This window comes from Petromyzon marinus, chromosome 20, assembly GCF_048934315.1.
Source record: "Petromyzon marinus isolate PM22_M1 ecotype Great Lakes invasive population chromosome 20, UKy_Petmar_22M1.pri1.0, whole genome shotgun sequence".
NCBI classification, from domain to species: domain Eukaryota; kingdom Metazoa; phylum Chordata; class Hyperoartia; order Petromyzontiformes; family Petromyzontidae; genus Petromyzon; species Petromyzon marinus.
In genome coordinates this window covers 13,830,698-13,841,725 of record NC_133686.1, presented here as the reverse complement: position 1 = coordinate 13,841,725, position 11,028 = coordinate 13,830,698, and the positions used below count along the sequence as shown (strand labels likewise).

At 48.8% G+C, this 11,028-nt stretch overlaps 1 long non-coding RNA gene across 1 annotated transcript; it reads left to right on the top strand.

Annotated features, from left to right (window-relative positions):
• Positions 1 to 4,213: 4,213 nt before the first annotated feature.
• On the top strand, positions 4,214 to 8,565 carry LOC116944073 (uncharacterized). Its single transcript, XR_004403035.2, has 3 exons — positions 4,214 to 4,675; positions 6,239 to 6,432; positions 7,738 to 8,565. It is a non-coding gene; the product is annotated as an uncharacterized LOC116944073 (long non-coding RNA).
• The last annotated feature ends 2,463 nt before the right edge of the window (positions 8,566 to 11,028 follow it).

The window sequence follows — 11,028 nt, the reverse complement described above, 5'->3', positions numbered from 1 at the left end:
CTGGTTGACCCCGTAGACAGGTGATCCGTAATGTCCATACAGGGGGCCCCAGGTGGGGGGACTCGTGGGTGATCACGTGTCCAGAGAGAGCTCTTGAGAAGGATCGAGAGGGAACGAGAATGTTCGGGAAGGCGGGCGGGGCCGAGGGCGGAGCGGCCCCGACCGGAGAGAGATATAAGGCGGGTCCCTGGGAGGGACCGGGGTCGCTGCATTCTACAAGCTGGAAGCTCAACAGCTACAAGCTGGAAGCTCAACATCTCAAGCTGAAGCTCTCTGTCTTACGAGGCAACCACGTGGTCGGAGACCCGAGTTAGGGAGAGACCCTCCGTAGCAGTAACTCGCTGTAGTCTGGCAAAGGGGCAGTTACCCCTTTGTGTTACGGTGTTACAAATAAAAATGTTGCCTCTAAAAGGAACAACGTCTGTAACTCGGTTGGACCCACTACAGTAGTAAAAATGTAAAAGTATAAATTAGACTTACCTTTTGTCTCAAGTGCTGAAGAAATAAATAAAGACACCAAATCAACTTTGTTGCTGCGTATAATTATTTATTAGATTCATTTTGAATAAAGAAACGTCAAACTTAAAGCGAATTTGCAAAAAAAATGATTTCCACTCGATCTTCTGTGCGAGTGCAAAAATCCACCTGCTCATTAATATTGTAGTGGATTCGAATTAGGTGCACACACACACTTCTTGGAAGGCAACACTTATTTATTTAATGAACACAACAGTTAACTCTTACATTACGCATAGGGTGGTGACCACCGACTTACTCTAGCTAACAAACACTTCTCAGATACTCTAGGGAGGTACAGCCTCCTGTCTTGGCGGGACTTACACGTCTACCGCTATCCTAGAGTCCTCCGGCTGGGACCTACACACGGATCTCTTCTTGGCGTCTTCACGATGCATCTTCATTCTTGATACGGGCAGCCTCGAACCTCGTGAGGAGGCTGCTTATATGGGCCTCGGGGTGCCCGGGCCCCGCCCCGGCCACGCCTTCCTTCGAGAACCCTCTCGAAGCCCCCCCCCCTGCTGTCCACGTGCCCCCCGAGGTGCCCCCTAGGCCCCCAGCCCCCACTGGGGTCCAGTCACGTGTCCAGCCGGGGTCACAGAGAGTACCACGACCTCACACCACCCTCGTGGCCTCCCGAGTCCAGAACCGGCCCTGACGTCATTCCCGCCTCCAGCCGGGATGACGTCATGTATGTGTATAGACCCGCGTGGTCGTGACGCTCCCCCGCAACGCTCCCCCGCATAGTGACGTCACACGTGTGCGTGTGTACACAGTAGTGATGCTACAATCACTACAATATTAATATGACGGGGGGTGCGGCATGTGGAGTGACATTCTTGGCTCATTATAATAGTAACTAGCTTCTTTTCCCGTGCTAGGACGGAAGCTGTAATATTTACGAAAAATTTAGCAGAGTATAATTGTATCTTGTGTTAATTTAATGGCAGTGCATCTTGCACGAAAGTATGTCATCCAACACTTCACGGCATTTCACTTTAGCATTGTATTAATGGCAGTGATTCTTGCACGAAACTATGTCATAAAACACCTTACTTCATGTCACTGTAGCACTGTATATAACTGACCTTCAATTTCTTCAAATTCTCTTATCTCCTGAACATATTATTCTCTTCTGCTTTCGGTCGCTGGGGTTGAAATAAATTGGAAATCGATACAATACCTGGAAAATCATCAATAAATTAATATTTTACCATAATGTAGAAGCAAATTAGACTTTCCTTTTGTCTCAAGTGCTGAATAAATAAATAAAGACACCAAATCCACTTTGTTGCTGCATAGAATGATTTATTAGATTTACTTTCAATAAAGATCTGTCAAACTTAAAGTGAATTTGCGAAAAAAAATATTTCCACTCGACCTTCTTCTGCGTGAGTGTAAAAATCCACCCGCTCATGAATATTAATGACGGGGGGGGGGGGGTGCGGCATGTGGGGTGACGTCACGTGCGTTTTACACAAACAGACATTCTTGGCTCATAGTAGTAATTTAGCGAATGCTTAACACGTGACTTTTATGAAAAAGTAAGAATAGGTTTTACCCTGTCTGATAATGAGACAAGTGTTAAGATGTTTACACACCAAATAGAAACCTTTTGCAAGGACTTTTACACAGAACAACCCTTATGTACTAATCTGTATGCAAAGCCGTCCCTAGGGTCATCATCATCGTCCCGAGGGTACGGCCAATCGGGCTGAACTCCCTGGGCCCCACGCGTTGGGGGGGGGGGATCTCCGCGCTTCGACGTCACAGTGTCAATGTCAACATTTAGGTTTAATCTGAAGGCGCCGGAGGGCCCACACGGTGGGGATTCGCCCCGGGCCCCGCACTCCCTCCCCTATGGACGGCCCGTTCTCTGATGCATGTGTCGTGACTGGGAATGTCACTGTGTGGTGCCGGGCTTGTGAGGCCACGGCGGGATGTATACTGTTGTGTGTACACCCTGGACATGGGGTGTAGTGCCAGCCCTAGTGGGGGATTGGGTGAGCGCTGGCTAAGCGCGATGGACACGCACAGCGTGCGGTGCGAGCTCCCGTTGAGAGAGCGAGAGAGTGTCAGCCAGCTGGGGTTACGTTGGGGGCATGATACTCTGGCTGACCTGGGGACATGTAACCGGATGATACTGGAGGGGGGCCACCGGTGGAGGGGGCTAATGGGTAGTCACGTGGTCCGGGAAGAACTCTCGAGAGCCTTCGGGCAAGGGCGAGAGAGATCGAGAAGGTGGGCGGGGCGAGAGGCGGAGCCAACCCCAGCCCAGCCCGATATAAGGGGGGCCCTGTGAGGGTCTCGGGGTTCTGACTGTTGGAGAGGCAGGAGATCCACGTCAAGCTTGAAGAAGCCTCCAGCCACGCGGTGTAGGACCCAGCTTGTGGTCCGGACCGGGATAGTGGAACCGTGTCTAGTTCTGCCGTAGCGTGGTTAGTTGGGTGGTCACCACCCGAGAGTGTGTTGTGTCATAGCCTGGAGTATGTTGTGTTAATAGACTGAAGTATGTTGTGTTAATAACCTGGAGTTTGTTGTGCTAAGAGTTTAATAAAAACGTGTTGGTCCCAAGACAACGTTTTTCGACTCAGTTGGACTCACTACACATGCTTAAGGGTGGATTCTAGAATGCCAAGTACAATTACAACGTAAATAAATAAACATTTTCAATAATTGGATTGCATTCATTCATCCTTTGGTGGCAGGGGTGGAGCAGTGGTAACACTCGTATCTCACAGCAAGAAGCTCCTCGTTTAACTCGTAGGCTTTCACGACCAATATTATTCATAATAAAGTTTTTTGGGTTAGATCGTGTTATTTATGTGTTGTAACCCTCCACCACCCGACACAGCCAATCAGTTTTCTGGCAAACTGCCCGATGATGCTGGATGTAATTACCAGCGAAACGTCGTACTAAAAAATTGTAAATGTTGTGGATTCACTCTTCAACACACCGGTGGGCTAAAGTAGTGAACTATTTGTCTTTTGTCAACGTGACACTTATTTTACTGATTGGCCGTGTCGGCTGGTGGAGGGTTACGACACATTTATAAATAACGCGATCTAACCCAAAAACATTTCTTATGAAGAAGCTCCTTGGTTTGTGGTGCCACGGCCGTGGAGCAATTCCGCAAGCACCGCGACTCCCCCCTATCCCTCACCCTGAGCACACACGCAGCGCACACACGTAGTGTCCTGGCGGGGGATCGCCTGGCACAACGGGTTTTCATTCGTAGGGTCCCGCGGTTTCCCGGTGCCAGGAGATTGGCCGAACCTCACAGGACAAGTCACATTGCGGTGCCCCTAAATTTGCTTAAAATTTCGATTTAAAGCTTTCGTGACTGCAAGGATTCATCTCCTTTGGTTCTTTCGGTAAAGTCACGTAGAATGAGAATAAAATAATAAAATCAAACAATGAAATTCTCACGACGTTTCGGCCACAACACAAGTAGCCGTCCTCAGGTGAAGAAACAGGACTGTCCAGAAGACAGCGCTCACTCAAGCGCTGTCTTCTGGACAGTCCTGTTTCTTCACCTGAGGACGGCTACTTGTGTTGTGGCCCAAACGTCGTGAAAATGTCATTGTTTGCTTAAAATTGTATGGGTGCACAAAGGCTCACCGGGCCAGCCGCAATGAGTCATACACGACATCGCGGAGGGGGGCTGGGGTGAAATATTAAGCGAGCAGAGCAGACTATGAGGTCATGGAATCGCAGCGCCACGACCTCCCCCAGACCAAGTACCCACTAGCAGGGCGTGTATTCGCCAGCGGATTAAACAGGTTGAGTCAGAAATGAATGAGTACAGGTGCATAGACAATAGGTCGCGAAGTAACCATTGCAACGTTCTGTGTAAGTGAGGGGAAACGAGCGAGAATCACAGGTAGGTGCACGATTGGCCGTGCGGAATAATGCGACCCTGGGTTTTTGAAGTGAGGGGAATAAAAAGGGGAACCCGAGGCATTCAAGGGAGAACTCTTCTTCAACAGCTCGGTCGCCAAGACCCCCCCCGCCCTGCCGTCCTGCCTCCTCGAGCCGCTCGCAGCATCCGTGTGATGCCAGCGAGTGCTGCTACGAGGCAGTGATAGGCAAGGTGTTTTCGTCATCCTCCCTCCGACTCTCACAGCGTCCGTGCAACGCCGTGAGTACAGCTGCGAGGTACGTGATAGGGCGTGCGAGTATGTGGGGACTTGGGTAGCAGTCGGCTGGGCTCTGCTCATAGAATATTCCCTCCGGGTAGTGCGGGATTTGCGCTGCGGATAAAAGTTAGCACAGAGCATCGGTGTGGTGTGAGTGACTTATGTGTGGAGTGGCTGCGTGGGCGGACGCGCGGCGAGAGTGAGGGCAGAGCCGCAGCACGAGCGCTCGTTGAGATGATCGCTCGCAGGTGCGGGCGCGGTCGTATTGCTGTGCGCCGCGTTAGCGTGAGCGGTGGTGTGCACAGAAGAGTAATCACGGAGCCGCAGCGTGTGCGCGTGTTAAGAGGAAATCACGCGCAGGTGCGGGCGCTAGCGTGCCGCTGTCCGCTTCGTTAGCTTTGGCTGTGGTGTGCACGGGTGAGTGTGGGCTAACTCCGTGCAGCGGTGAGCCAGCGATTCAGCTGTGCCCCTCAGAGAGGGCACTAGTGCGCCGGTCGGAGCCGAACGACGCGGTGGAGGAGTGGAGGGGGTGGACGTCACGCCCCACCTCCTGCCCAGCGAGGGCGGTGGGGTGGACGCCAGCCCCCACAGGTTCCATTCCAGACTTGGCTGCCTTTAATCGCACTCCCGATTAGCACGGTTGCGAAATAAGTTCAACGTAGAGTAGATTTAAGTGTGGAGCTTGGATGTTCTTTCCCTCTTTTATGCATGGGGTTCCTCCTAGTTCACTGGTGTCCTCACATCGCTATTTAAAAAAAAAACTCCATTCAATGTAACCGGTATTGGTAAAATATCCCAATGCTGAAACATCGCGTGCTAATTACTCAATCGGCATTACACACTGCAGCAACACCGCCCCCCTACTGTGAACAACTTGGCAGGTTCTCCTGAAACAAAAGTCTCTGTGAGGCTCTCCCGTGTAAACGAGCTTTAAATAACAAAATTTATAGCTCGTGTGCAGATGCTGGCTGGATTTGACGGCGGTGGCGTGGAGAAAAAAAAGATCTCCGTATCTCAGTGGGCCTTACCTGGTAACATACCAACAAAGCATCGTTTAGTAGTGAGTCCTTCACTCGTCCGTTGGCCGTGGATGACAATGAATCAAACATACAGTACGTTTTTTGCAATGTGTGCAGGTGTTCACTGCATGTACTTTATGTATAGAGGTCAACTTTACAAACATTCTAACAACCCCGTTGTCAACCCCGCTCACTTTGGCTCCATTTCGAGATAAATGAATCACACGTAATTAGCGCCTGCACATGAATAAGATCTCTCTTGACTGATTCTGTACTGGGGGGGAAATGCTTTCTCACGTGTGTGTGTGTGTGAGACCCATCTTAAAGTAACAATAATCAGGCAATATGCGCCCTCAATCATAAATCTGTCTCTCTACATTTAAAAACAAATTATAGTATTTTTGTAACACATTCCATCAGCCACAAGGACTTCCGGGAGTGCATAATTTCGGCAACAGTTCAAGAAGGAAACCAACACTCTGGGCCGGTATCGACATTCATTGTCTCGAAAGCAGAGTCAGGCTTGCTTGAGCTAATGCCGTTGAACTGTCCTATGTCTACAGGCCAGGACCCTCCGCCCTCTGTTAGATTCGAGTCGCAGACAGGGCGACGCTCTATGGCGTCAAGTTGAATGACCCGTGGCACAGTGCGAACCCAAGGGCAGTGTGGGTGGGCAGGGCTGGAGAGTGCCCGCGTGGCTCGCAGCTTGGGGGGCCCACGCGGGTCACCTTGTGTGTGAGTGTGAGCACGTGTTCAGGTGAGCTGGAGGGGCTGGGGACGGGTGGGAGGAAAACGATTGTGAACTTGGAAGGGCAACACGGGCACAGCGATAAATGTAACACGCACGCACACACCGCTCGGGTTTCCACCTTCTCCACACACGATGCCTGAGACAGAGGAAAGTGGAGACAAATGACGAAATGTGCAGTGAACACCTACGAGCTATCTGCCCGTGGATCATGTTGATGATGACGGTACCCAAACATTCCTCAATCAGCTCAGGTCTTTAAAAACTGTGCAGTACACTGTAATAAAATGTATGCTATCCGAACGAAACAGACCAATTCCCGGACTGTCCGGGTCAAACCAGGTCAGCCTAGAAATGTGTGGGTTGACATCCCACTCGGCAGAGAATACGATCCGCACGGTTAGCTACGTACGGTGCGAAAGAAGTTCAACATACTTACAGGTGGCAGCCCTGTGTTGTGACTGAATTATGAGGTTGATGTTGCTTCAAAGTCATCACAAATGTCACTTGAACGCCACTGTCTTTGTTATAAAGTGCTTCAAATAGCAACTTCTTGCAATTAATTGAGATCTGCTATTTGGAATACTTGCCATTTTTTCTGGCATCTTTTTTGGGCGACTTTTGAATATCTAATGGCGACAAGCAACCTGTTGAAGTTTATTTGGCAACTATTTTATAGCATGAAGTTGTAAATACGTTATGTAATTAAAGTGATAGAAGTCAGACGATCGCGCACCCTGGATGTTGCCCGTGTTGAATCATGCTCACCAGACCTCGCGTGTGCTGGGGGTTGAATCCAAATCCAATGTAAAACTAAAATGTGTATTTGTTATTTTACTAGGTAAGGCTCATTGAGCTATGTAGCTCTTTTTCAGAAGCGACCTGGCCACAAATGATAGCTCAACGAAGTGGCTTATCATGTGGACATTTATAGCAGCCAAATAATCTAAACGCATGTTTCGAAATGTGGACAGAAAAACCGGAGAACCCAGTGAAAAATACACGCGATTACGGGGAGAACATGCAAACTCCAAATTTACAGGCGTCATGGTTGGGATCGAACCCACAACCTCCTGTATACCAGGCTACCGTGCCACCACTGCCGCCAGCTGAATACAACACCTTCAGCACCCTTCAAGAAATGGCTAAGAGTGGGATTAACGTCCCAGCTCTTTCTCATTGCTCACATAACTTTGCAAATGGTATATTTGTAATCTCTTGTCTTGGGCGCATTGGGATCTACGGATGAAATTCGTCTTATAAAGTGTAAATTATCATTATTATCTTGTTATACGTGACTATTCTTGTGTGCAGCTGTGGCCCTCTCATCCCCTGCCGGCCTGCTCATCCTGGGTTGTTACTTCAAGCACGCCACGCTCGTCCTCGATGAGAATTGCATTGGGACGATCTGGTAATAGCTCATCTCCAACGCATATGCCATGCAGGCAGACAGGTATCCATGTTCTGGAATAGGCTTTAAAACAAGGCCGTGAGTTTATATGAGCATGTGTATACCCCATACAAATGGACATCTGTGAAAAATAGCTTTAGAGCTAAATCGGATTTCTCCAGTATCAATAAATATTCTGACTCTGAAATGCCATTTCTGACTGAAATGCCACAATGTGTATGCGACTTATTACAGCGTATGGTTGCAATGTTGTGTTTATAGACTGAGGTACCTTAGTGTGTGCATGAATTAGGGATGATGAAGCGTGAGAGGGGGATTGGATTATTGATTAGAGAACACGCGTTCGGCTTCCCATGCTCTGAGACAGGCAGATTACGCCGCTCTCCGCCTTCGTGCATCGTTTTACACGGCCCCTCATTTTCATCATCCCGGCGTGTGATATTAACAACATTCAGGTGATTATAATGAATAATTGCAAAATACAGTGGTGGTTGACGGCTGCGCACGGTGCGTTGCGAAAGTTTAACATGTGATGCTGTTCGTGTACGATTTGATGTTGCTGTGTGTGCATGACATCACGCATCTTCTACCCTTCCTCGTGTCCTCTGTGATTTGTTTTCTAACGTGTCCATTGCACCCATACACTGTCTCATTTGGATTGTCTCCTCGATATTAAAGATCATGATAAAGCTGATTAGAAGAGCAATTTTAAAAAAGTCCACATATTTACTCGATCTAACCCCCCCCCCCCCCCCCCACAAAAAAATATTACAAACAATATTGGTCGCGAAAGCCTGCGTGTTAAACAGAAATCCAAAAAGTGACATGGTATATTTATCACGGCCACATTAAAATGCGCTTCAACTGTATCAAATTTGAAAACCCCGGACCACACACGCAACCCTGTCAAAGCAAACTTGACTGTATCGTGTCGTTACATTTGCCGAGCTATTCAGGAGTGACTCCAAGACTGAAACGAGCTTACATCTTTTTCACCGATTGCCCCTGGCTCTGTGGTGCAGGGTTTGGCAACGGCTGAGCGTGTGTGTGTGTGGTTATTGTTTTATTTTTATCATGTGCCGACTGGTTAAAACTTGCCCGCCATTAAATGGAGTTAACAAGGGTGCTATAGAGGGAGTGGCATTACGGTCTGGCTCTAGCCCACGGCAATATTTGTCTTTATTGTGGTTCCTGACCGAGGGGAGCTCGTCCGGTTACTTCTGGGCATTGTACCCCCCCAACTCCCCCACGCGCCACGGGTTACTGCGCTCAAATGGAAGCACTGTCGACGATTCTGCAAAGCGGCGCTTTAAACAAGAAAAACGAAACTCCTGCGAGAAGTGTCGACAATATGCGTGAACAATGGGGCCAGGGCAACAAGGGAGCTGCGCCTACAGCCCGTCAACTCGAATCGCCGCGCCTCGCACGCACGCACGCCGCGTCTGTGCGCACGTGCTCAGCTTGGTCTGAGCGCAGCGATGCAGTCCCCCAGTGTGAGCGTGGGACGGCGTGGGCAGTAATGGGCGTTGCACTTCTTTCGCGCCGTACGTAGCAACCCAAATCCGTGCTGATCGGGGAAAGTACAATAAACTCTAACAGCCCGTTTAAAACGCAGGAGGCTTTCGCGACCAATATATATTTACTATACTATAATGAGTCCATAATGTGTGTCCCGCGCGTGATGTCACTCCACACGAGGCCCACCCCCCCGCATGACGTCACTCCACATGGGGCAACCCCCCTCATTAATAATCATGAGCTGAACAATTTTTCTATTGAATATTTCAGATTTACTGCAATATACAGCCGTCCTTGGACGGGCAAAAAAGCTAGTTATCCATAATTGAGGGGGGGGGGGGGGGTTGCGTTCGATCACGCAAATATACCACCCGACAGCTAATTAATAAGGGTTGTCACGTAAACAAAACGTGCCAATTAGTTACTAGTACAGCACATACCGGTTGTGTGTTGGAGAGTAAACCCAAGGCAACATTTACAATTCCAGTACCGTGACGTTTCGCCGGTAATTACAGCAACCAGCATCATCAGGCATCAAGTTAATGAGGATTTATATTGTTGATACAATAATTCGTTAACCGGTAATCGTTGTCGGAATCAATGACCGGTTTTGAAAGTCAGAAACCGGTAACCGTTTTCAGTGGCACGTTTGTAATGGATGTTTGTAATGGATTGAGTTTCATTTTGTTTTATTTGTTGCACGGATGATCCCGTTCGGCCAGTGTCCTGGCTACGTTACACGGGAGATTCGTGGTGTGTGAACACAGCAATAACAACACAAAAAACGTCAATATTGCAGAGAACGAGTAACAGGGTCCTGAAGCAATATTACAAGAGATGCCAGAAAGAGGTCCAGGTACAATACAAAGCTCGACACAGGACGAGTTATAATTGTGATATAATAATTGAAACACGCGAATATAAACGGACAATGCAAACGTGGGAATATACGCCAAAAAAAAGGTTTCAGCCTACAGGAGCAACACGGCAGGGCACCCTAATGACGTGCAGATTTTTTTCTCAGTCGAAACTGCACAAAGCGCAGCCCTGCAATTGCTTAGGCACGCCGCCGCTGCTGGTCGAAGGGCCTCCACGTTGTATTTTGTCTACTCTTCCACGCTCACTTAGACGTCTTGAAAGAGGTGGACGTACCCACACTTTTCTCCACCCACACACGACCTGTCGATAGACTGCGGCTCACCCTTTACGAGCAGTCGCATTTTAAGCGTGGCTCAAACTCATTGGTATCACAGTGCTATATGGGAGAGAATAACTCGGCCTCACAGTGTGATGTGATAGATGGCTTGACAGTAATTATACCGCTACTAAGAGAGAAGCTGTAAAATAAACACATTCCCAATGCACTACATTCCAACAATTATCACACAGGGAGCACGTGATGTGTGATAGTAACGTGGTGCAGCATGTAAACATGTTTCTTGATTGTAAAGGCAGTGCAGGTGCTTGTGAAAGCAAGTGGGGTTTTTGTTGTTGCAAGATCACAGTGCTGACTTGAGAACATGTTGATGCACAGGAGAGCTACGCGACGCCGTGTTCAATGGAGCGCGAGATGGCGCCATCCCTTCCACTGCGGGTCGAGTTGGTATTCTTTCGCTCGGCATTCCAAAACTATAAACTAAACTATTTTTGTATGCGAACAGATAAGGCCCACTGAG